The sequence below is a fragment of the Falco naumanni genome, chromosome 6 (genome assembly GCF_017639655.2).
Source record: "Falco naumanni isolate bFalNau1 chromosome 6, bFalNau1.pat, whole genome shotgun sequence".
NCBI lineage: Eukaryota > Metazoa > Chordata > Aves > Falconiformes > Falconidae > Falco > Falco naumanni.
The window spans coordinates 45,963,100-45,981,299 of record NC_054059.1 but is presented as its reverse complement, the minus strand read 5'-3'; the positions used below and the strand labels follow the sequence as shown (position 1 = coordinate 45,981,299).

Sequence of the window (18,200 nt, the reverse complement as noted above, 5' to 3'; positions counted from 1 at the left end):
ATCTTTAGTGAAGAATTTAAATAGCTTTACAGGAAGACCCTATGGGAAATTCGAAGTATGTGACTGCAATTTTCTAAGATCTATCATAGTCTAAGCAAAGTCAATTTGCAAGAAATTTGCAAAGAATATTACTGGTGCAAATTAGATCATAGTATTTTACCTTAAAACATTTCTTCTCAGACACAGCAGGCAAAACTTGAAGGCGTATTTACTATGATTAAAGTATATATTTTTTGGCTACCATAACAAAATAAAATTAACAAATACATTTTTTCCTCTAATTTTCTAACAAGAAAGGAAGAAAGATAATGGAAAAGTCAGAAAAGTCATCTGTTCATAGGAGTCAAATAGAAGAAATTGGAGCCTAAAAGATGAAAGTTTTGTAAAGTGGCAAGAAAATAATAAAATATAAGAGATATAATAATAAACCTTAATTAGAGTAGGCATCAGAATTCCCCGTTCAGCAATAGGGATACTAACCCACAAAAGCCACTGAATTAGTAAGGGAAAGCTAAGGTTTGTCATTAACACAAGTATTTTTCAGTTGAAACTCAAATAACTCTAACATTTGACCACCTGCCCCTTTATATTAGTAGCACAATTTAATAATAGAGTTAGTTTCAATTTTCTAGTCACTTCTTTAAAAAGGATTAGTGACATCAAGGGAAAATAGACCTCTCAAGTAATAATTTCTTTTTATGATTTGGTGTGGGATGGAGCTGAGCAAAAAAGAAAGACAAAAGGGAAGATCAAGTGAGATAGAAAGGTACGGACTACATGTTTGGTACAAGAAATTTAGAGAAAAACAAATGTAATGTCCCTTCTGTCTTCTGCCTTCATTCTTCCAACCTATCACTTAAATATGTCCACCACATGGAAATGCTGAAAATACTAGGGTGCAAGAAGAAACCATCAACAGATTATCAAAAAACATTTTGTTTAACAGAAAGGAAGTGGCTACCATCAAATATTTGAAAAAGGAAAACATTTACTGTTAATGTCATTAAAGAAGTTTCAAAATTAAAGCTGATTTTCTATCAAAACATCAAACTTTTTTACCATTAATATAACAAAACAGGAAGTTAATGATTTTTCATGCTGCTTTTTTCATATTTTAACTGGGGAAAAATTGGTGGAACTGGAATGAATTTTATAAACATTTTTTGAGAAGCAAAATGAGCTTTTTTGCCATGAATTTCATCCTTCTCTAAATGTACTAGCTAGCTAATTCTAGGTTTAAAGTACTTCATACTACACACACTGTTTCAGTACTCATGCAGTTAACCCAGAACAATATACAGCAAGAAGACAATCCTTGCAGAAGTTGCCTATCTTGCAGTTAGAAAATAAACACAAATTACTCCAGCAATACAGCAGCACATTAGTAGTAAAGCACATTCAACTCAGGTTGCATATTTAGGAAATTGTCACTAGTCATTAATGTCAGTTAGGTCAAAAGGAATTTCTATTATTTCTATCATTATTTAACTTAGCCTCTACAAGATTAATATTTAGAGAACAGGATCGGTTTAAAATGAACAATCATCTGAGGTTCCAAAATCATTTGGCCAATAGAAATACACCAACACACAGTACAACCTCCAACACATGGCATAGTCTGCAACACTTAGCAGAAAAAAACTTTTGATTTAATGATTTTGATTGTCACAGAATAATAGGAATTTATAAAACATTTATTTACCTGCTTATGGGGAGTCTCCAAAACTCTTTTCTTTCTTTCCCAGCATTGCTGGTACTGCTACCAGCTCTTCTGCCCTTACAGTCAGGGCAGGATGAGTGCAGCAGCCAGGACACCCAGCAGGGGGGACACCTCTCCCACCCAGACCCTTCCTCTATTCCTGAGAGGCTGAACTTTCAACAGCAACCCATGTCTCCTTCCATTGGCATGGGGCATATACTTCCACTTCAGATCCACACCCTTTTCAGCCCTATTATTTTTATATTATAGAAGTGGAGTGTTAAAGGATAAGAGAGGGTCTGCAGGCAAAGAACAGTTAGAGGATTCATGGAAAAAAATGTGGTATCTGAGTTTTCAATGGAGGAACTGAGAAAACAGTGAAAAGGGATATCTCCCTCTTCTCCTTCCAAGACTTCGTTCATATTCCCTGAATTTAAATTTGACCAGCTGATATATCGTTGCCTCTCACTAGTTGCTTATGTCGTCTTCAAAAAGAGGGGGTGAACTGTGATGCACACTCACGCACAGTACACAGGTTAACCTGTAACTTGCCAAGTCAAACAACCAAACCCCACCCTGTCCATGAATACAAAGATATCTGTGAGCAAAAAGAGGAAATACAATACTATCACCCAGAAACAGAGCTGAAAAAACAGCCTTTCTCCTAAGTGGCATGAGGAGCCAAATGCATGTAGGTAGCCAGAAACCAGCAAACATCCACATTTGTGAATTTTCATACAGGACAGAATCACCAGCTTCAGCTGCACCACATCCGTTTGCTAGCACAGGCAACCATGAACATCAGCAAAGCTCTGAGTCTCCACCTGTAGCTTCCACAGGCCCAGCTCTCTGTGCCCTGGATATCAAACAATATCTAAACCTTTGGGACACAGATGAGCAAAACTGAAAGCACAAGACATCAAGTTTCCCTGTAGCCAGTTGAAGACTGTGGAATAAAATCCTAAGAGTAAGCTCTCATTGCTTGAACCAAACCCTATTTGTAATGATTAGATTTGACCAGTATACTAGCAGTCAGGTGATGCCATGAAATGCTTCTCTCACACTCTTCCTTTTGATAGACTGAAGGTATTAAATTCATTTTCCCTTTGAAGATCAGACAAAATTAATTGCCAACAGCTGAGCCTCACATGCACACGCACCTTAGTGCCTGGTTCCCAAAAAAGTGAGTTTCCAATTGGACACCAGGGATGTCTCCTCCTCACCAGGCAGGGCTCCTGAGAAGCCCTCACGTGTGAGTCACCTCTAGAAGGAGTGATGGAGAGCAAACCTTGTCCTCCATATTCAGAGAAATAAAGGCTATCAGACAGTAGCCAGGGCAGGCTGTACTGGATCAGACAACTACCCAGTAACAAGTCTCCGACGCCACCCGTAAGCAGACATCTAGGAAAGAGCAGGAACAGGTAAGCACCCATGACATCCCCCCATACTTGGCCAACCTCCAGCTATTTTCATCTGTGGAGGCTTCCTGAGCCAGATGCAGATTCTGTAAACCATAAGCACAATGCATGTATGTCTTTGGGAAAGGTTATTTGAGGAAAAAGAACAGCAACCCAAGGACTTTCCTCTTAGCTCTAGCTTAACATGCTGTATTTTCACAAAGCACACTCTTGAGAAAATCTACAAAAAAAGCCCAAACCTAACAGAGAAACAACAAAGATAAATGAAAGGAGGTTCTCCTGTCCTGGTCTCAGTCCTGCTTTGCAGAACCATTTGGCAGAAACCACCAGCAAATTTATCCTTAAAAACACTCTAATACATCTTAAAACCATTTTTTCCTATTAACAATGGGGGAGACAATCTGACACCTCTTTATATATAAAAAAGGATAGAAGAAAAGGAACTGCCTTTATGTTTACTATTGCTCTTTTTTTGAAAAAAAAAAAATTACAATCTTTTCATTTTCAGATTCCATGAAAATATTAACCAAAAAACAAAAAGGAACATAACAAATTTACAAGGACATGCAAACTGACTTCTAAATTTCTGGGATTGCACTCTTTAAGTGGTAGGAAGCCGTCACTGCAACAAAGCAATGCATGCTTCTTTAATATGCAAGAATATGCAAGCCAAGAATATTCCTTGAATCTTGTACTCTAAGTAGTCACTGCTGACAGAAAAGAAAAAATCCTTTTTCTTCATTTGTATCTTTGTGCATGAAATGAAAGTGAATTGAAGGGGGGGGGGGGAGTGTATTAACCTTATTAAATACTAATAGGTTAATTCACACTACATGAACATAACAGCCACCTTGCTCTGAGTTTGTTACACATCTCTGTCCTTGCAGCAATCCCACCAGGCTGCTGAGTGATAAATGGATCCAATGAAGCACAGTTCAGGCAAATTTACTCAATCAACAGCAACCCTGACACACTTATCTTTACGTAGGACTCTATCAGAGGTAGCGAATCTTTTGATGGTGTGCCATTTGAACCATAACATTACCCTTTCATTTCAATCTTTTTTTCTCAAATTCAGTTATCTGTTTCTCAACCCTAACCCTGTAACAAAATTGTCCAAAGCCTTCTCAGAAACAGATGAGTGCTCTGCAAGAGGGAGGATAACTGTGCGGGTAGAATGCAGGGAGATGGAGGGTTAAGGAAAGGATAAGGCAAAAAGAGAGGCTGATGTAGAGCCCTAAATAACCAGCCTTGCTGCTCCTCAGCTGCCCAAAATAACCAGGTGAGCTTGGTCAGCACTAACTGCAAGACCTTCCTCCAGCAGTAGCCTCTGCCCACTCAGGTATTCCTTCCCTCATGGGTGGGTGGGTGGCATTGGCAGCTGCCTTGCTCTTGCAGGGCTCTGGCACGGGCAAACCAAGCAGTGTGATTCACTTTTGCCCTTGCAAGTCTGCACTGAAATCTATGGCTAAATTCTACCTAAAAGATAGTAAAGGCCTAAAAATTAAACTCACAGGAAAACTGGGGAAAAAGGGAACTGCTAAGTAAGCCCTAATGTTTTTGGGTTTCTTTTTTTTTTTGGTTTTGGTTTGTTGTTTTTTTTTTAAGTGTGACCTTACAGGTAAAAGTGAGGTATAGAGTTCAGGCAGGCTACAGTTACTGGGACATAAACTCAGAGCTCACGACTGACTTATTTAGACAAACTGTTACTCTACAGATCAACAAGCTGCCCAGCCTTATGATCTAACTCATACAGAATTCAGAAATACTGCTTTTGAAATCTTAATTAGCGTAGTAGTAACAGGCTCGTTCTCCAATACTACCATAGCTTATGTCAGACAGGCCAGAAAGCTAAACCAAGAGCAAGGTGCGTGCAACTCGGCAGGCACAGTTAGATGATGTAATTCTGCCCCTATGCCCTGTTTCCTTCCCTTCAAGCATATTTCTTACCTGAAAACGAATTCCTCATTCTTCCATGTTCCCAATCTTTGGGTGTTTTTTCCCCCAGAATTGTCATTCCACATGGCTACAAATCCTAAATAGCCAAAAGTCATGTCTTATTTCAAAAAAAGTATGTCCCAGGTTTGAGGGGGTTTTGGGGGTTTTAACTTATTTTCACTTTTTTTACTTTTTCAGCAAAATTTTCTAACTAATCTCTGCATTTGTGAAGAACAGAAGCTCATGTTAAACAAAAGAGGAACATAATGTAATCAGATGACTCTACCCATTTTTTAATTAACAGAGTTCCCATATTGTGTAACCCACAACAGAAGTCTGAGGTAGCTCACCACAGAGCAGTCTCCACGTCTGCCACTTGTCACAAGTCCTACCCTCCTTCAAGTCCCTCCACATCCCATCGCAAGCTCATTCCCAAATCACACTCCTTAAGCCCCTCAGCCACTTGCTTTCCTCTTCCTAACCTTTCCCACACTTTTTGTTTCCTGCCAGCCCATACCCTGGCTCAATTTTTCTCCAGAATCAGCAGTCTGAAGAACTGGTCAGTCTTCGCTCATGGCATGGCTCTCCTGTCCTGAGCTGCCTCCCTCCCCACCCAAGAGAGGGCAAAGCACACCCAGTAACCCCTTGTTCTCTGCCTCCAGCTGCCCGCTCCCCCTGACCAGCATTCCTAAATACTCCCAGCTCCCTGCCTCCCCTTACCCCCAGCATTACTGAAGGCAAAGGCCATTCCTGGCTTGTCTGGAATCATTATGGAGCAGATCATCTTGAGTGCCATCACAGGGCACATACAGAACAACCAGCTGATCAGGACCAGTCAGCACAGGCTTGTGAAAGGCAGGTCCTCCCGACTAACGTGATCTCCTTCTGTGACAAAGTGACCCACTTAGCCAATGAGGGAAAGGCTGTGATTTCTCTACATACACTTTAGTAAAGCCTCTGACACCATTGACCACAGCATTCTCCTGGAGAAACTGGCTGCTCATGGCTTGGATGGGTGTGCTCTGTGCTGGGTTAAAAGCTGGCTGGGTGGTTGAGCCCAAAGAGTGGTGGTGATCGGAGTTAAATCATGTTGGCAGCTGGTCACAGGCGGTGTTCCCCAGGGCTCAGTATTGGGGTCAGTTCTATTTAATATCTTTATCCATGATCTGCACAAGGGAATTGAGCACACCCTCACTAAGTTTGCAGATGACATCAAGTTGGGCAGGAATGTTGATCTGCTTGAGGGCAGGAGGATCTAGACAGGCTGGATGGGCCCAGCCAACTGCATGAGGTTCAACAGGGCTCAATGCCGGGTCCTGCGCCTGGGTCACACCAGCCCCACACAGCGCTACAGGCTGGGGCAGAGCGGCTGGAAAGGGCCTGGTGGGAAAGGGCCTGGGGGTGCTGGGTGACAGCCATGAGCATGAGCCAGCAGTGTGCCCAGGTGGCCAAGGCGGCCAACGGCGTCCTGGCTGGTGTCAGAAGCAGTGTGGCCAGCAGGACGAGGGCAGTGATCGCCCCCCTGTACCCGGCACCGGTGAGGCCGCACCTGGAACCCTGTGTTCAGGTTGGGCCCCTCACTGCAAGGCAGACACTGAGGTGCTGGAGCGTGTCCAGAGACGGGCAACGGAGCTGGGGAAGGGTCTGGAGCACAAGTCTGATGGGGAGCGGCTGAGGGAGCTGGGGGTGTTTAGCCTGGAGAAAAGGACGCTCATGGGGGACTGTATTGGTCTCTACAGCTACCTGGAAGGAGGCTGTAGTGAGGTGGGTGTTGGTCTCTTCTCCTGAATAACAAGTGATGGGACAAGAGGAAATGGCCTCAAGTTGCACCAGGGGAGGTTTAGATTGGATATTAGGAAAATGTCTTCAGTGGAAGAGCTGTCAAGCATTGGAACAGGCTGCCCAGGGAAGTGGTTGAGTCACCATCCCTGGAAGTATTTAAAAGACCTGCAGATGTGTCACTTAGGGGCACCGTTTAGTGGTGGACTTGGTAGTGTTAGGTTAATGGCTGGACTTTTTTCCAGTCTAAGTGATGCTACGATCCTGCCCCCTTGTCAAGGCAGACAGCCCAGCTCCTTTGCACCAATGATGCCCACGAGAAGCTTTATCTTCTTATGCCTGGACCACATAGACAGCGAGTCAGTGTTTGCTGTGCTGTGCATTTGAGTTAAGTCCCAGAGGAGAGAGCATTTCAAGGCAGATCCCAAAGCTCTGTAGCAGAGTGTTCTGGATTTCACTGGGAACAAGGAACATCTCCTGCATGGGAGAGATGCCTTCAGTGGAGAGAAAACACAAATCATCTGCTTGAAAATCTAATAAGTATGCACTACTGTCTAGTATAAGAGCCTGGATAAGATTAGATATTAATTTAAATTTACTTAATTACTTTTTATTAATTTTAATTTAATTTTAGTTAAAGTATGTAATATTGAGTAGTGGTTCAGACTTAGACTGAACATCAGCAGGGATGTCCAAACCAAAGCTGATACTCAGGCTTAAGCAACATGAAGGATGAGAGTTTTCTGCACTGTGGTCAAAAGACCAAAAAAGTATGGATGGTGCAGGGAACAGGAAGAGGAAAAAGAAGAAGAATGAAAAGGATGACAAGAATTCTGTTTACTTTAAGCTAATGATCGAACATCTGTGAGATGTGTGCCAGGATTTTAGATTAAGCTGAAAGGAGAAAGAGCTGAAATAGGGGGGGGAAATAAAATAAATATATCAGTGCTTGTTCTTTGCTCCTCCCCTTCCTTCCACTCCTCCCAGGAGCACTAGAAAATAGTGACAGTGAGGAAAGAATTAATTGCGTGGAGGGTAAAGTGCAGAGAAATGCTAAAAAAAGTTGAAGAATTCAGGGGAAAATCTGTGGATTTTTGCCAGATTTAAGGACATTTTTTGGTTTGCTTTCCAAATGTAGTTGGAGATGATAAAATTGATAATTAGGAAGAAAAGAACAGCTTAGGAGAAAAAGCAGAATGATGTGCTTGCGTAACTGGTAACAACAAAGAATTTTCGAATCCATTAGTCATTGAGGATAATGTTAAACACCAACTATTAGAGATAAACACTTGATAGATTGTACCCTAGGGCACTGTTTGAGCCAGCCAAAGCAATCTTTGGCTTGCTAATGTAGCAGCAGAACCGTTCCAAAAGACACTTGACACTTCTTGGCATTTCTCGGAAAATTTCCAGAGTGATCTGTGCACACAGAAGTGACCTGATCATACCTATTCATCAGGGATGGGGAAGTAAAATCTCAGAGGACAATATTTGCAGAGAATTTAAAGACTGGTCATTGTACACAGATGTTAATACTTCTCACCTGTTGAAAACCACGGCAAAGTATCTAGCAATGTAGGTCAACTGCAGTTGATGAGAGCGCTTTATCCCATAAAATAACAACTGTGAAAAGGTTCAAGTCACTCTGCATAATTTGTGTCACCAGCCATACTTAAGCACCTGGTAATAAAGAGTGCACTACTGTGGCCAAGCTTGCTCTCCAACTCACCACGTCTGAACAGCGTGAACGCACACCATAGGCTTCTGTACTTTTAGCTACAAGCTCAGTGATGATGACCCTCTACCCAGCACCCAGCAAAGCAGATGAGACTGCAATAATCGATTCTAAAACACACTGGATCTCAGCTTCCCCAAGGGCACAGGATCACTTTTTTCCAAGATTACAGACTCTTCAGTTCTCTGGTTGTATAATTAGAAAGAAAGATCTGCTGGAAAGTAGGAGGTAAGTGGAAATTTTATAACATCTATACATGAGTCCAGGCAATGAACCCCACAGCAAATTCTGAGAATTATCCTGTAGAGAAGAGCTTCCAATCTTCTCAAAAAGTTATTAATATCTAGGGAGATACTGAAAGGAAGGATAAAAAGAAGAAAAGTACTCCTTCCAAAGAAAGGAGAAAAGCAAGGAGTATTTCTGGTAAACTTCTTGTAAATTTATCTTTATCATTAAACAACAAATGGAACAAACAGTAAAAAAATATTTACTGGCTAGCAATAGCTTTATGTGAATCAAACAGCATTAAAATTATAAGAGAAAAAGCTTGCCAGAAATCCCTGACTCTTTCCAAAAAAACAATTATAAAATCAGTGAAAGGAGTGACAGTAAGAAAGGCATTTGATATATTATAAAAATCATAACTTAAAAATTAATTGCAGCTGACCTGGATAGCAACATTGCCAAATTCAGTGAAATAAGTTATCTACAGTTACACTGCTATGACCAGTTAACATTTGGAAAGAACAGAGAATGCAATCTATAATAGGGTCAGTTTTAAGACATTTTACTTAACATCCACAAGACTGAGAAGACAGCATACTTGTTTAATTATTGCATTAATGCCCTTGCAAGCTTATAAAAGAAATATTTTTCTTTAAACCCTGTGTGAATGGACATAGCTCAGTTGCACAGTGCAGTTTTCCTGCTGCATAGTGGTGCTCCTCCTTGGATCTGTGAGCCATGCACTAACCTCTTGATGGCAAAAACATCTTGAATTCTCCAGTCACCTTCCATTTGCTTTTGGTTTAAAGATGATTCAGCCCAGCTTATCCATGGTTACCACCTGCTCACCACAAACTCTGTCAATGTTCCCGGTAAAAAAAAAAAACAAACCAAAAAACAAACAAACAAACAAAAAAAACAGAAGAGGAAAAGAAAAAAGAAAAAGAAAACCAGGAGAGCATCCTATGCTACCTCTAGAGGGGTCAGTATGTACCTGACAGCATTGGCTGCACCCTGCACAGGGTGCCCTGGCACACGGAGGGATGGGAGGAGGGAGGAACTGGCCACTGGGGCATAATGGGAATACCTTGTTGAGAGTACGTCTTTTGGACCAGCTGAATAATGTTCACTGAATGTCCATGCTACTGCGATGCCTATAAGAATTTAGCTAACCCAAGACTGCTAAATCAAGAAGCAGATAGCAAAGAGATGCTTTCACTGCGTGGTCTGAGATGCCTTCTGTTCAGGTCAAGCATTGTTCCTCTGATGAACTGTGAGCTTGTAGGGGGAAGGGTTCAATCTCTTGTAGGATGTAGCAACAAACCAAAGAAATACCACATTATATTGCAGACATCTGCAATGGGACAGTATTCTCTTAAGGGCTTTGGGATATTATATGAATTTGGGGGAACTTTTTGCCATAAAGATGTTGACAAGGAAAAGTCCCCACTGGAGAGAAAAAAAATAATAGAAGAAAAAAGACAAAATAAAAAAGAAAAATAAAAAAAAAAGAAAGAAGAAAATAGGAAAAAGAAAAAAAAAAGGTGCTAGCATGGGTGACCTACAAGGAAAGATATAAACAGTCACATAATCTATATTGACTAAGTGATGTTTAAGAGCACTTCAGTGGTGTTCAGAAGTTTAAAAGGTACCAAGGAAGAAGAAAATATATTTAACATAATGAAAAGAAGCATAATGTAGTAATAATCCTTATCAATTAATGAAATATTCCTGACTCTGAAGAAGTCTTCCAAAGCAGTCATCAACCAATATCCTGGGATTTCCAACTCTTGAGCAAGTCAGACACTTAAAAATAATCAAAACTATGGAAAATATGCCTGAAGATACTTAAAACCTTCTGAAACAGCTTTTCATCTCTTAACTTTTTGTTTTGTTCAAAAGAGGACTACATTAATCCTCAATCAAACAGTGGCCTAGGAACAACTTTTTATTATGATATTAAATACTCTGAATTCAGTTATAGGCAGGATTAAAATGTAAATTGCACTGATGCGAGCAGCTTTGCTATTTCTATGACCTCAAGTTCCAGATTTGAAATGTCCCACAACCTCCATATAACCACCAACAATCTTTCTCTTATCTCACTGCCGAGGAATAGCCATCCAGAGCTCTGTCTTCTGTCCTGAATTTAAAAATATACTTTTTTCCATGAATTCTGTCTGAATATTCTACCTTGTGCTGTACAGCAGGCCCAATCTGTCAGTCCTTTATGCCAGATAGAAAAAAAACAGGCTGCTCCTTTGAACGATTTACTGCCCTCTCTGAGTTTTCTCTGACAAAAAAATTACTTTCTCTGGATTTTTTTAAAGAATCTTTGTATGCAACTCCTCCATACCCATGAACAAGCTTAACGAGCACAGACAAATGCTTTAAAGTGCTATCTCCTTTCCAAGGTCTGAAACACAGATGTCTCTTTTTGGTAATGCTGCATGCCATTGACCTCACTGCAAATTTGATGTCTTCCACTGGTACACCATCCAGACATGAATTGCTAGGTAAAGGGAGGGTTGTGAGTTTATTTTAGAAGCTAGTTTCAATTCCAGCCTTCATTTAGAGAGTTTATCTTAATATTTTTTCACTTATTAACAAGTGATTTATACACGAAGACACAGCCACTTGTCAGATTATAAAGGATCTTAACTAGTGAATAAGGAAACATTTTTCTTTTCATTTTTGAAACTTTCTGCGTTTTCCGATTCAAACAGAATCTTCTTTCCCTTGCCTTCCCTTCTTTCCCGACCTTTCCTTTGTCATTCTATCTGTATTTTGCAAAGAAAATTTGGGAGAACAGATTAGGACCTACACATATGATATCTATATCACAGTTACACCTAACTGAAATGCTGTCCTTTGTTTGCATGAAGCTTGCACAGAATAAACTGATATGTTTTGGGGTTTATTCTCTTCGGCTTCTTTTAATTTTTAGCGTATGCTTCTTGTTACCTCTTAAACTGCAATACTAACACTTACTGAAGGAGGGACTGTTTTCTTTCCTGATCCACTAAATCATAATGGTATTTAATACATTTCATTTCATTCTGGGCCACCCAGTTTGCCCAAACACTTTCACACTGGAATAGTTCCTGAAAGAAGGTTAAAAGACAGCCTGGTGAAATAATGTACAGAGGTGCCACTGGAAGGCAGATAGTATTTCTCCCCTTGAGTGGGGGTGGGGGAAAAAGAAAATTTGCTTTCAAACTTCTGGTGAAAAGGCAATGCTGTTAGGAAACTGCCTTGGTTTCTGGTAGCATGACAGCATTGAAATTGGTTCATTGGTTCAGACAGAGGGTCCATTTCTTCTAGTGTCTCATCTCCAGCACTGATGAGAAGCAGATGCTCAGTGAACAATTACATATGACACTTCTGAGTACATTACTACCCTCTAGCCATTCCCATCTCACGGTATTTCCTGAAATGGATCTGGTTTATCCATTTACTGACCTTGGTTTACCCACCTACTAACCATGTATATAATCTTTTCCACATACTTATCAATTTGCCCTTGAATATATGTCAACTATCACATGTGTGAATTATCCAGAACATACTTGGACAGGAACTTCCAAAGTCTATCACCTGCTACATTAAAAAAGAATAAAAAATAATTAAAAAAAAAAATAAATCCTCTGTTTTGAACCTGGTTTCTGTTAGATTTCGTGTACTGAAAGAATGATAGTCAATGCCACTCACAACTTTGCAGTTTTCTAGCCAATACCCCACAATTAATCTATTTTCAGGCTGATGATTCTTAGCCTGGTTCACTGTTCCCCATTTTATCTCCAAGCATGAAGAAAACTGAGAAACTTTTGACTCTTAAGAGACACTGCTAACAAAGTTCCTTCCCGCAGGTGTATAATTCAGGTTTTTAACAAAAATACTGTTAAGAAAAGATAACTCTTTTAAGTCAGACCCGTATCCGTGTTCTACAGTTCCTTTTACTTTGACCATAGCCAAGGGGCAGATATTCATGTCTATGTTCTATATTATTTTTACATTATGGAAAACTTAACTATGAAGTACTAAGTTATAGAATATAATCAGATCAAATGCACAAACACAAGACAGAATATTTGGCTAGGCAGTCAAAGCATCCCATATATGCATAGAAGCCATTAATTTGCTGTATTTGTCACTGATGGATCCTCAGATGAAGAATTAATGTCATCCAATTTCAAGAAAAGCGTTAAAAGATCAGAATCCGGGGGACTGTAACAGTATTAGAGAACTTGAACAGAAAAGGTGATGAAAAGATAAAAAAGACTACTAATTGGGTTTCTTTTCTCTGAAGAAGTGGAGGCTGGGAACAGATATGACAAAAATCTTGCAATAAGTAATAGAGCACTATTAAAGGACAGTAATCAATAGTTTACCATGTCCACCATGAGAAAGAAAATTTGCAAAATAACTTGGACTGGATATTACAAAGAGCTGTCTAATAGTCAGAGAAGGGAAGTGCCAAAATAGTCTGTCTAAAGAGATGTGGAATCTCCTTCCCTGAGGGCTCATAATATCTTCCAGGATGGTATGCTTGATCCTTTCCCAGTCTATGGAGATAAGTAAGTAAAATCCCTGTCAACTCTGCACTTCTATGGTTTCCTATTGATGTAACATGTGGCTTTAATGGGACACAGCTGCCTAAAAGCATTTTATGAGTTTTGTTAGCTAGCCAAAGGACCATTATATGGACCTGCAAATAGCAGGAATAGGACACAAGAGCTATTGTTTGTCATCATATGGTTTTATTTGTATGTTACTTGGTTTGAAAAAAATTAAATCTTGCCTATTCATTTTTTGCTGGTTCTATTTAAGGCACACAAAGTGCAAAAATAACATAATTGAAGCTTTTATTCTGAATTCAAAATTTCCAAATTGCTAAGTGCATCAAGGGGTTCTCAGCACAGTGCAAACAGAATTTGCTCTTAGGAATAGGCATAGTCACAACTTTGTTCTAATTAAAACATATTTGGGAGTTGTTGTTTCTCTCTGCTTACCATTACAATTAATGTGACCGAATGGGAACTCAAGCTTCAGCATTTTCTCCAAAATTATAACCGTTTCACTTCATAAATTATTAAATCACACACCCTCAATTTGCTTGTGGCAGAATTTGATTTCACAAGTAGAAATATATGAACACTGGCTGCTGCATCTAATGAAAACAAGGCTCATCATTAAAGGCCTTCTCATGACAGCTCTGCAGTGGTAAGTGTGAACAAGACTGTCTCACTAGACTTTAACAGATGACTATCAAAAGATAACACGCTGCTGAACTTTAATTTGACAATGTAACTTTATTCTTGATATGTATGTCTCATTTTAGCTTCCTATATAATTAGTGAAAGAGGTGGGTCCTAAACTACAAACTAAACCCTTTCCATTGAGCGGACAACCAGAGACCATTCCTAATAGGCACCTAAGCTGGGTGTTTTAACTTAAAAGCATAAACCTTCCCCTTCGAGTGCAAGCTGCCAGTGTCAGGTAAAGAATATTATAATACATGAGGGTTTTGTTCTACCAGTGAGCTCGTCTTCTGCTCATTAAGCAGGCAAAATCTTCTAAGAGAAACAGATGCAAACCACCTAGTAAGAAATAATAAGAATAGAGGTAAACACTTGTGAAAAATCAGATAACAGAAAACGTTTCATTCTTCACAACAGATTCAAGAAGTAAAATAAAACTATATGCACACCTGTCAGTACTGGGGGAAGGTAGAGGGGCGGAGGCTGAGGAAAGCACCATATTTTAGTGGGTTGTAATTAAATACCAGTCTCGTGGTTAAAAAAGTATTCAGCAGACATCATGGTAGTAATTCAAATTGACACGGTAGCTATACAGAGCTTTTACACACCTTTAGGCAGTATCCTACAGGAAAAGCTGAGTGACTGCCAGTTTCACTCTTGAGTGCTGATCCACTGTCATCCACTCCACATGTATACTATAACATTAATGGACTGTCTTGAGGAGAAAACCAACTAATTTCCTCCAACACAAGAATTAAAAGAACATTATGGGAGTTGCAAAATCAGGCATTTGAAGTAAAGAAACATAAAAGCTGAAACCAGTTGCCTTCATTGTTTCCATTTGTACATTTTCATTGCTACTTTGCTGGATACATCTTAACATCAATTTCATTTTCCTCTTAATTCCAACTGAACAGTTCAGTTTTTAAAATTATTTCTTTCATAATTTGTTCTAAAATCTGGCATACTATTTAGGTTAGAACAAGCAGCTTTTTGTCACCTTCTCCCCTCCACTTGTTTTAAATAAGTGCCCTCTTTGATAATTCTCTAGTGAAAGTACCAGCCAGTGCGATGTATTTATTAAAATCCTTTGCTGTTGGCCTTACAATAACATTAAAAGGACTGTGACATGACCTCCCACAGAGTATTCAATCTCCTATTTTGTGCATGTGTTAGGCAAAGAGGTGTTTTTTTTTTATTTTCAGGGTGCAAACAAACAAGACCAAAATTAAGGCTGCATGGGATATTTTATCTCTGCAATCTACTCAGAATGAGTTTCTGATGCTGCAGAATTGCTAATGCATTTAAAATAGATGTTGTGTAAAAGTTTTTTGGTTTGAAAAACTATTACACTTCCTTGTGCAAAACTTCGATTATGTGCTGCGTTCTGACACCCTCAATTCATGTGAAGAACTAAAAACTACAGATCCACCACAAAGCCATCTGCTGTCCCTTCTCTTACAGACTTTCCTAGACTGGTCCATCCTCAACATAACTCTTCCCATTTTGCCTTTCTTAGACAGTTTTGGACTTTACTGCTTCGCCTTCTAATCAGAATTCATTTTCTCATAGACACTCGAGTGGAAAAAAATTTTTACCTTCCCAGTCTCTCCTGCAACAAATACCTGCTTAGGCTATATGGCTCACTGGCCCCATTTCTTCTGTTCATACTTTGTAAAATAGCCTCTGTCTATCTATGCCTTCACTCCCTTCCTCATTCCTTACCCTAATCTCTATCCAGCTGATTCCAACTCCTAAATCCTGGGGCTTTTTACCCAGCAGAGTAACCCCTATACCCAGTTCCCACTGCCCCATAAGCCTCCAGTCCCTGTATTTCATGGTCTTCTACAACTAAATCCCTCCTTGCAGTCTCTCGCCTTGGTCCCTTGGCCAAGGTCAGGCTCTCCTCTGTTATTATTTTCAATTTCATAATTTTATATTATAATTTTATTAAGCACAGCCAATGAAGGAAAAGAGCCCCTGGTCATAGTGATGTCCAGAGCCAGCACAGCCAGCAGCACCCCAGGAATTCAGTGACAGGAGATGTCTTCTCAGCCCTGCACCGTCCCAGCCTAGGCATGCAGAGATAAACTTTAGGGAATAAGGCTGAAAACATCTAGCAAGCACGAGCGTTTTTGAATGATGTGTTCTTTAAGCAGCTTACAGCTTTGCCAGATTTAGGCTGATTTCACAGAGATAAAAGCTGTACTTTAGCCAATGGCCACTTCTCTTCCAAGTCAAGTCTCCACTCAGAAAGCGCAGATGCACTCAGGCAAGAAAGTTTCCTTTAATGAGGGCCAAGCAGGACTTGAAAATACCTTTGGCAGCCCACAGCATACGTGAAAAATCCATTAGGGTCCACATTTTCTACATTAATACAAAGCCTACGCTGACTCTCCTCTCACTAATGAGATCATGAAACGATGACCTGCAGATCAAAGATCCCACAGCTACATTTAGAGTTCCACAAAGAAGAGATTATCTTCACTGTGCAAAACAACTTCTCTATTCTTATTTAAAAAAAAAAAAAAATCAAGGGAATAATTTTGATTTAGTTCTACACGAAGCATTTCAGCTAGAATTTTCCCCAAAGACCTGCATCAGTCATGCAGCCCAGCATAAGGAGAAGTCAGATTTCAACTCAGACAGTTATAGTTCGACTACATTATAAGCATCTGAAAAGAGTCTGTAATGGGAAGTGTCAGACAACTTTAATAATAGGTGGGGCTGATATAACCACTTTATCACAGGGAAACACACTACATATGCAGGGAGATCAGCCATAAAATAACCTCCTTCCCGTTATTGCCCTGCAGATCCAGTAGCTCCCACACTTCAAGCCACTTGAATTTTGGCAGCCCAGTGACTAACAGCCAGAAACACAATTTCAAGCTGATGATAAAACACAAACCTCTCAAAACAACTCATAACGGCTTTTCCAGCTTGTAATTTTTAATGGGTGAAATTAACAGTAGTTGCACACTTGCTGCTACATTAAATGTTCTAAGCCATCAGTAATTTCTGGAAAATTCTCCAAACCATTTTCTGATGTACTCAATAAACACACTTTGAATGTAGACAATAGTTATTATGTATTACTAAGGGCAAAGTTATCTCATCGGTACTTCCCCAACCCAGTGCACAATGTAAAAGACTATTTTGATGCCAATGGGTATTTCTGCATTTCTGCAACATGGAACTTCACAAGGAGCTGTACACAATGTATTCTGCTTGGAGTACAGTAAATAAACTGTCATTGCTGCTTTGGGAAAAGGGAACCCTACATCTTCCTGATTATTGCTCCAGAAGCCAATTCTCCCAAAAGCAGACTGAGAGAGTCCTGCTCTCATAGTCTAGAACACAAATGCACAATTGGTGCAGCACAGAAAAAAACGTACATTTACTTTCTGTACATATAAATATAGACATGCAATTAAGTCACAGCAGATGTGAATCAAAACAGAAACAAAAAAATTAATTACCTACTTTGACAGATTCATACCTGCAGTCTTCTCATTTTAAAGCAAAAAGCCAGGAGAGAGAATATTCAAATTTCTTGCCCATTTGGGTGGCTTCTTTGCACATGTTCCTGAATTTTCAGCTATGATGGGATCTGCTCATTGGCAGTCACCAAGAGGCTGATATGACCATGAAATGAGGAAACACAGTGAATGAAAAATAAGGTACTAGCACCACCATTTGCTGAGGGCTGGAAAAAACAGTAGAAACTTTAAGAGACCATGTAGACCTATTTCTATAATGCTAGCTGCTTTTAACTCACTTACCTTTGCAGCTATCGAAGATACTTAACCAAAACATGTTTCAGCATTTATTACTTGCCAGGAAAATCTTAATGAAGTCCAGATGATGATTTTTATTCCCAGCACTACAAATCTTCACGTGTAGAAACAGTTTCACACAAGGTTTTTTTTTCATTATTTGAGTTAAACAAAAATATTACTGAGACCTAACCATATACTGGAAGCAAACATACAGCAGCTGGCAGAGATGGCCTGAAACCGTTTAAGGCAACTACTATGCCCCTGGAAAACACATGTTTTATTGTCATCCCTTGCCATCCCAACACTAAGAAATACGGGGTTTCTGTGACACGACTCTGGAAGGGATGAGCTCTCCTCTGCCAG

At 39.8% G+C, this 18,200-nt stretch overlaps 1 protein-coding gene across 1 annotated transcript in view; it reads right to left on the bottom strand.

The window, feature by feature from the left end:
* ESR1 (estrogen receptor 1) overlaps positions 1–17,641 on the bottom strand; it is a 195,309-nt gene extending 177,668 nt beyond the window's left edge. The window contains 1 exon segment of the mRNA XM_040598160.1: positions 17,542–17,641. The gene's annotated coding sequence lies outside the window, so the exon portion shown is untranslated.
* Between the last annotated feature and the right edge of the window lie 559 nt (positions 17,642–18,200).